Raw genomic sequence first — 7,185 nt, forward strand, 5'->3', positions numbered from 1 at the left:
CACAGAACTGTAATGGTATGGTAACCCATCAAAATAAAAGTATTTTCCAGAAATCTATTACTATTGTTAAGCAGAATGTACATAGCCCACTAGTACTACTATTAAAATGAAACGAACATAATTTTTTTAAACGAATAAACACACATTTCTTCCGTTTTATTTTAAATAATAAATTTACCAAAAAATAAAGTTTGCTTAATTTTCAATAATTAAAAGATTAATTAAATGTTTTTTTTTTTTTCAGTTTTATGTCTTCATTTGATAACCAGAAAAATGTAAATACACAGAATTTCAGAGGGGAAAAAACATTTCATAAGGCTATTTTAAGAAAAAAAAAATTTATTTGTTTTATGCATTTAAATAATTACACATGCTTAATCACAGAATTAGGTAACAAAACATATGATGAAGAAAAAATAAAACATTTCATAGGGCACTAAACATGTAATATTTGGCATATTTGTTTTTGCAGTAGTTTTTGGGGGGTTATTTTTCAAGACCTTAATAAACATCTCCCATATCTAAACATCAACTCGATTGGTGAAGGACAAGATGGCCTAAGACCCAACACTATCTGTAGTTACCCAGCTCTAATATTTTGGTACTTGCATATGGTTACTATATCATTCACAATGGTCTTCACATGGTACCAGCATGGTATTGAAATCGCAGCTTGATAAATTCTAATTCCAAAAAAACTGCTACATCATTATTTTTTTTTTTGGTCACATCAATGTATGTGTTACTGTAATGTTGTCTTGGCAGTCTTAGAAGCTTATTAAATATTTGTATCAGTGTTTTGAATATTGCAGTTGTAAAAAGTTTTCGTAGGTGAATTCCAGTCTTGCATTAAGTGTGACTTAGTGTGTCTTGGGATTCTGTCTGCTTTGTTTGCTTGCATTGACAGATTTAAATGGATATTTTGGTGTACCTTTCAAAGGGTTGGCATGAAAATGCAGCCTAATCTTTATTTCTCTCCTCTATCCTGAAATATCGATCTAGTGCATCATCCATATTTACATGAATGTGGAAGGTCTATATAATTACAGCTTAATTAACGTCGGTAACTTCTGTTAGATATGGGCTATTGGACTAGAAATAAATGTAAATAGTATTCAGGGATTGCCAATGTTTTCAAAGTGGAGGACATAAATAGAGATGTTCCGATACCCTTTTTCTCTTCCCGATACCGATTCCGATACCTGGGCTTAGGGTATCGTCCGATACCGAGTACTGATCCGATACCTGGGTGTGTATCTGTATATACAGCTGTATATACTACAAGCCCTGTGTAAATTTCTAGAATTATTTTATGGTGTGCTCCAGACTTATCCCTTGATAAAACATGAACAAATACATGGTTAACTACTGTATTTATTACAGTATTTTTATTATCTGACATGAATTTGACAGTAATATTATTTAATTTCTTAAGCGAAAAATAACTTCAAATGCAGCCAAAAATCTAACACCGCAAACTAAAAAAGGTATTTTAGTATTTTAGTTTTACAATATTAGTGTATAAAAAACTGCAACAAATAAGTCTAGGAATATAAAAAATTCAATATTAATCAGATAATCTCTTTACAACAAAACAAGTAAAAAACAAGCAACCGTCTAGGCATAATTATTATTATTAATAGAGACGTATTATTACTACATAGAGACGTAGCTAAATCTACTGTAGGCTACAACAGTAGCTTAATATATTGTCAATTTACTCGCCATGAAGATCTTTGAGTGTCTGTGTTTATGATATGACAGTTTTCTCAAATGAAACGTTAAATTCTCATGAAGTGACGGTTTATGCGTTCATGTCCTCCATATAGTTACACACGGCAGAGGCCACAAAACAGCGAGCTCCCGTGCATCTGCGCCCGTCTCCCACAGAGATGTAGACTTTGCAGGAGTAATATTTAAATAGTATTTTGCAGTTTAATATTCACAGACACTAGTATATATATTCGGCTACAGTCTGGAGCCCTGCGCTTAGACTAACACGGAAGCGACTGAACGCAGCTGCGGGTAACGAATATACTCAAACTTACTACCGGTTCTACAGAGACGCTGGTATCATCACATTTTAAAATTTTCAGCACTGTCTTGGTTGTGAAGTGCCAGTACTTGTGGCATCCCTAGTCGCCGTTTTACTGTCTGGTTGGTCCAGTCTGAAATACTGCTAAACAGCGGACATACTGCTAACCACTGATCTATAATATAGAAGCGGCTTCACTGTCTGTTGGCAGTTTAGAACGCGATGAGCGATCCAGTCATATATAGATCAGTGCTGCTAATGCGTTTTCATTTCTTCTTCGCTGCTCTAAACAGGGGTTGCTTGTGGCATTACAGCACAACGTCCTGTGTTTGCAATGCATTCTGAGCAGCGAAGAAGAACCGTGCAGCGGTTAGGCAAAGCTAGCGTTCATAACTAGGTCTTGAAAATGGTATCGGATCGGTATATGGGTTCATGTACTCGCCGATGCCGATGCCAGAATTTGTTGTGGTATCGGAGATATTTCCGATACTAGTATCGGAATCGGAACAACTCTAGACATAAAGGAAGATTTGTCTGAGATCAGGACATTGAGATGAGAGATAGTAGCAATCTTTAACCTACCTCAAAGACCTCTCTTGGTAATAGTTGGTAGCCACAGCAGCAGTAAACATGTTTGAGCTATGCCTGTGCTTTTGAACATTCAGACTTGTTTAAAAAGGCACATCTCCTCATAACATGCAAAATAATTTACTGTGTAAGTGAAAGTGGCTTTTTGTAAAGGTCACCAATTTCTTAGTACGGCACAGCAAGGCCACAATAAAACAGAGTTCAAACTGAGGCATTTTCTGCCCCAATTATGCCCTGCTGGGATGGAAATTTCCTGCAGTCAGTTGACTTTTTAATGTGTAATGGAAAATTTTAAATGCATTTTTTTTTTTTATTGGAAGTTTTCTGAGGTTCACAGTGATTTCCCTTTGTAGCAGAACAATTACACTGTTGCAAATGATAACAGCATCACTTCTCTGCTTGACAAACCAAAATTCTTGATGCAATTAATTTGCAATTTCTCATCCAATTAATTACGTCAACACTCACCACGAGGCTGATTTTCATGAATTGCAGTCTAATAAGTGGCTAATTTGCCTGAACAGAAAGGAAGGAGGGTCTTCAGTTGTGACATTTATAAATACTCAAATTAATCATGAAAGTTTAGATTCTGTTATGTTGATTTAATCAGTTTAGAGGCCTTCATTTATCATATTATTTAACTGTACTGTTGTGCATATCCACAATGCTACATTGCAGGGGCAGCTGTCAATGCTGTCACAGTAGAACGGTTTACAATTGTCCATTAGAACTTGTCAGAATGATTTCAAACTCCTGATCCAGAAGCGACTCTATGATTATGCAAATTTACAAAGGCCAAGATCATTTTCATCACTGTCAAGAGTCCATGTCAGCTTAATGTTTATACATTTTGGAATTTAGAAGATTTAGATATTGTAATAATGTAAATAAATAAATATGAATTAGAAAAATATACTATAAAGGAAAGTGTCAAAAATGCGGTGACCCGTCAACTTTCTCCATAGCAAGGATGATTCCCTAAAAATTTTCCTGAAAGGCAGAAATATCTTATGTATTACATTATTCTTTACACAACCAGGAATATTGACTTGCCATAGAATTTCAGTGAAGAAAAGAGAGAACCGTCCTCCTTTGTGTATTTTGATGTTAAAACTTTGCCTTATGAAATTGTTGCTGAAGAATTTTACTAATTTATCGCCTAAAAACATTGAACACCATAAACGGCGTTGCAATTTCAATAACCCAATTATCCAAATTTAATTACCCAAATGTTTATTTTCAGATAAATGAAAAGTTTCATTGGTGTTTCATTAAAAAGAAAACGCTTTAGTAGTCTCAACACTCTTATTTTATTAGTACCAACTGTGTCCACTATTGAAACATTTTAGATATTTCCATGAAAAACAATCCTCTAAAACAGAAACCAGTAACTAGTCTAGATTGATTTAAAAACTGCTTTCCTTGTTTTCCATTATCAATGAAATTTTCTACATTGGAAACTTCCGAAGCAAACTTGCACACGACACCATTTTGGTGGAAACGTTGTATCAATGTTTGAACCTTGGTTTAATTTCAGGCTGAAAACTAAGTAGAATGACTCAAATGCTGCCCAAAGTGTCTATTAATAAAATAATAAATGTATTATTATAAAGAACCATCTCTCATCCTCTGCACTGACTCGCTTTGTCAGCAGTTCACGCCTGTGCGCCTTTGAGAGTTTCTCATTTTCTCTTTGCATCATTAAACGAATATCATCCCAAGACAAATGCAAGTGGAATTTGTATTTAGATAGGAGGTATATAGAACGTGTACATAATTCACTAATATTTACTGGTAGAAAAGAGTCAAGAGAGTCTAGGATCTTTTCATATTTGTTGAACTGACAGATGGAATTCTGGGTAATCTAGAGGGAAACTAGAAGGAAATTAGCGTGTTCAACTACAGCCAGACTGTTACTGTTGTGACAATAAAAGAAGGAAACACATGCAAACAATTCTTAACATAAAAAGCCCTAATACTGATATAATATTTTTCTGTCAGTGTCCCTGATGATTCCCACCCTAACACAACAGACATGTACCGTAATAAATTTATTAAAGATTTGGTTTCTTCTCCAGCTTCTGAACACTTTAAAGAGAATTGGTTCCAGATTTTTTCTGGGATTAAGAGCCATACGTATGTGCTTACTTATGTGTGATTTTGAGAGAGAGAGAAAGAGAGATGGAGCTGTAGACTGAACACAAGAACACAAGATTGAAGCAGACAGGAAGAGATGGAATGAGAGAGGCCCCACAGCAAATTGCCTGTCTGAGATTGCCAGTGTGAAGATCTCATGGTCCCAGTGTCCATCTGCTTCCTATAATGAATTCACAAGCACTTTGAACAATAGGGACAATGAACGAGTCGAACAGGCTGTGGGGGATGGAGGAGAGAATGGAGAGAGGGAAAGGGTAGAGGAGGAGGGGAAATGTGCGAAGGAGAAGGGCACAGAAGAGAAAGAGACAGGCAAGACTGCTCTGCATCCTGATTGGCTGGAAGCATTGTTGATGGATAGGCACGCTGAGCAGAATGTAATTATAGATGTGCGTCACCATCTTCAGCCAGCGGCCAACAGCTCTCTGTTTTTAAATGACTCCAGGGGATCTCTGTATTCAATTCACAACTGGAAAACATTAAGAGTTCTTTGCTTGGTTTGTAAGTATCTCCTGATCCCACACAGTAGACACAAACTGCGAGACAAACTCAAGGCTTTCGTTTTTTAAATGTGCAAAGATCTGCATGAGGCTGTTTGATCATGTTTTATTTTTCCATGTGTTAATTTCCAGATCATTTAATTTCCTTTAATTCAGGCTGTTATAAATGTCTCATCTTGGCATGAAGACTTTTCTTCGAACTGTGACTATCTTTAACCCAAAACCTGGGATGAGTTACAACAACTCTGCCCAGAGCTGCTCAGTGCTTGAGGCTGATGTTAATCCTGTTCTTTTCTCCTGAGCATTGTGTGTAAACCTCTCTAGCCTTGCCCCATATGGCCCTCCTGTGTAGTGTTTACCCAGAATACCCTAGAAATTGTGAAAATTAATCTTAGGCCGGCAAAGGGACTTGCTACTGTTGGTAGTCTTTAGTCACTGCAGCTTGCAGCTTTTCCACATTTTTCACAATAGAGCTTAGACAGGTTTTTTTTTTTTTTTTTTTTTTGAGTGGTTTGTAGTCACTGGTCATGGACTGCCACATCCTCCTCTTCCTCTACAGCATTCATAGTAAACACTGTTGAGGAGGTCTCTTTCTGAATATGCACAATCCATTGACAGATGTTTCTAAAAAAAAATGTAATACATTTTCCTTGTAGGTTTATGCCATTTAGACTTTAAAGCAGTAAAAGAAAGTTTGATGTACTTGTCACTGGTTTGAACTTTTCCAATTTCAAAAGAAAACAAAAGTGCAATAAATATGGGTACTAGATTCCAGAAGTTCCAATGCCATTCGATCGGTATGACAAACAAAAATGGAATTAAATTATTTAATGATGATCTTCCTTTCCAATTAATTAAATTAAAGAAAACTTAAAGAAGGAATAATTAACCCCAAAGTGAAAATTCTGTCACAAAATCCCATTGAATCAAATTAACATTCACTATATGGACAAAATCAGCTAACGCAAAAAAAAAAAAAAAAAAAAAAAACTATTTGGTGTTTTACAGAGAAAGGCTGGTGTGCAAATGCGCAGGTTTGAAACTATCCCTTTAACCAGTGCAACTGGAACATTGAATTGGTCAGTTAATATTAAGTACTGGATCAGTCAGTTTCATCAGCAAATTATTTAGAGCATTTTGCTAAATTGAACAAATGCGTCTTTGAAATTCTAAATGATTCGTTCATGAAACAGAGGATGTATCTTGAATTTTCAAGAATATGCCTAGGAAAGCTAATGTCAAGATTATCAAAGCTAATTTAGACCACAAAAAAAAAAACCTTTCCAGCAAACCCCATATGAGAAAGCATGTGATCTGAGTAATTTATAATCATTTCTGACGTTGTGGGTCGAATTTTTTTTCCCCTTTTGACTCTCTGGATTTTAAGCATTCTTTTTATTTTGAATGAGTGATTCCCCAAAAGGTCTACCAGGGTTGCTGTTCAGAATTTGAAATGTTAAATGCTGGCTAGCTGACTAGTTGAAACAGCATTACTTGTTGTAACATCCAACTGCATCCACACATGCTATATTGTTGTCAGACTATTCTTTGCACATGGATGTGACAAACAATATTGAATGACAAAAATAATATTGAAAGGCAAAAAATTAGAAATCTGACTTTCTGAAATCTGAAAATTTTAATGAATCATTTAGGCATAGTGAATCAGGATAATGCCAAAATAAGACAGTTCATTTAGAAGTTAATATTGTGTTATTATAGACACAATGTGGTCTGTTTTGCTCAATTTTGCCAACCAGAAGGAAAAGACAAATCAGAACTGTTCATCCCCGAGCAACCTACAGTGGCATTTCATTTCTTAATCCACATTTTGAACAAATTAGGTGAACCATTTGGTGCATTGAACCATTGGCATATGCGTTGGCTTTGAAGTGGCGCAGCACAGAC

This window comes from Carassius carassius, chromosome 17, assembly GCF_963082965.1.
Source record: "Carassius carassius chromosome 17, fCarCar2.1, whole genome shotgun sequence".
NCBI classification, from domain to species: Eukaryota; Metazoa; Chordata; class Actinopteri; order Cypriniformes; family Cyprinidae; genus Carassius; species Carassius carassius.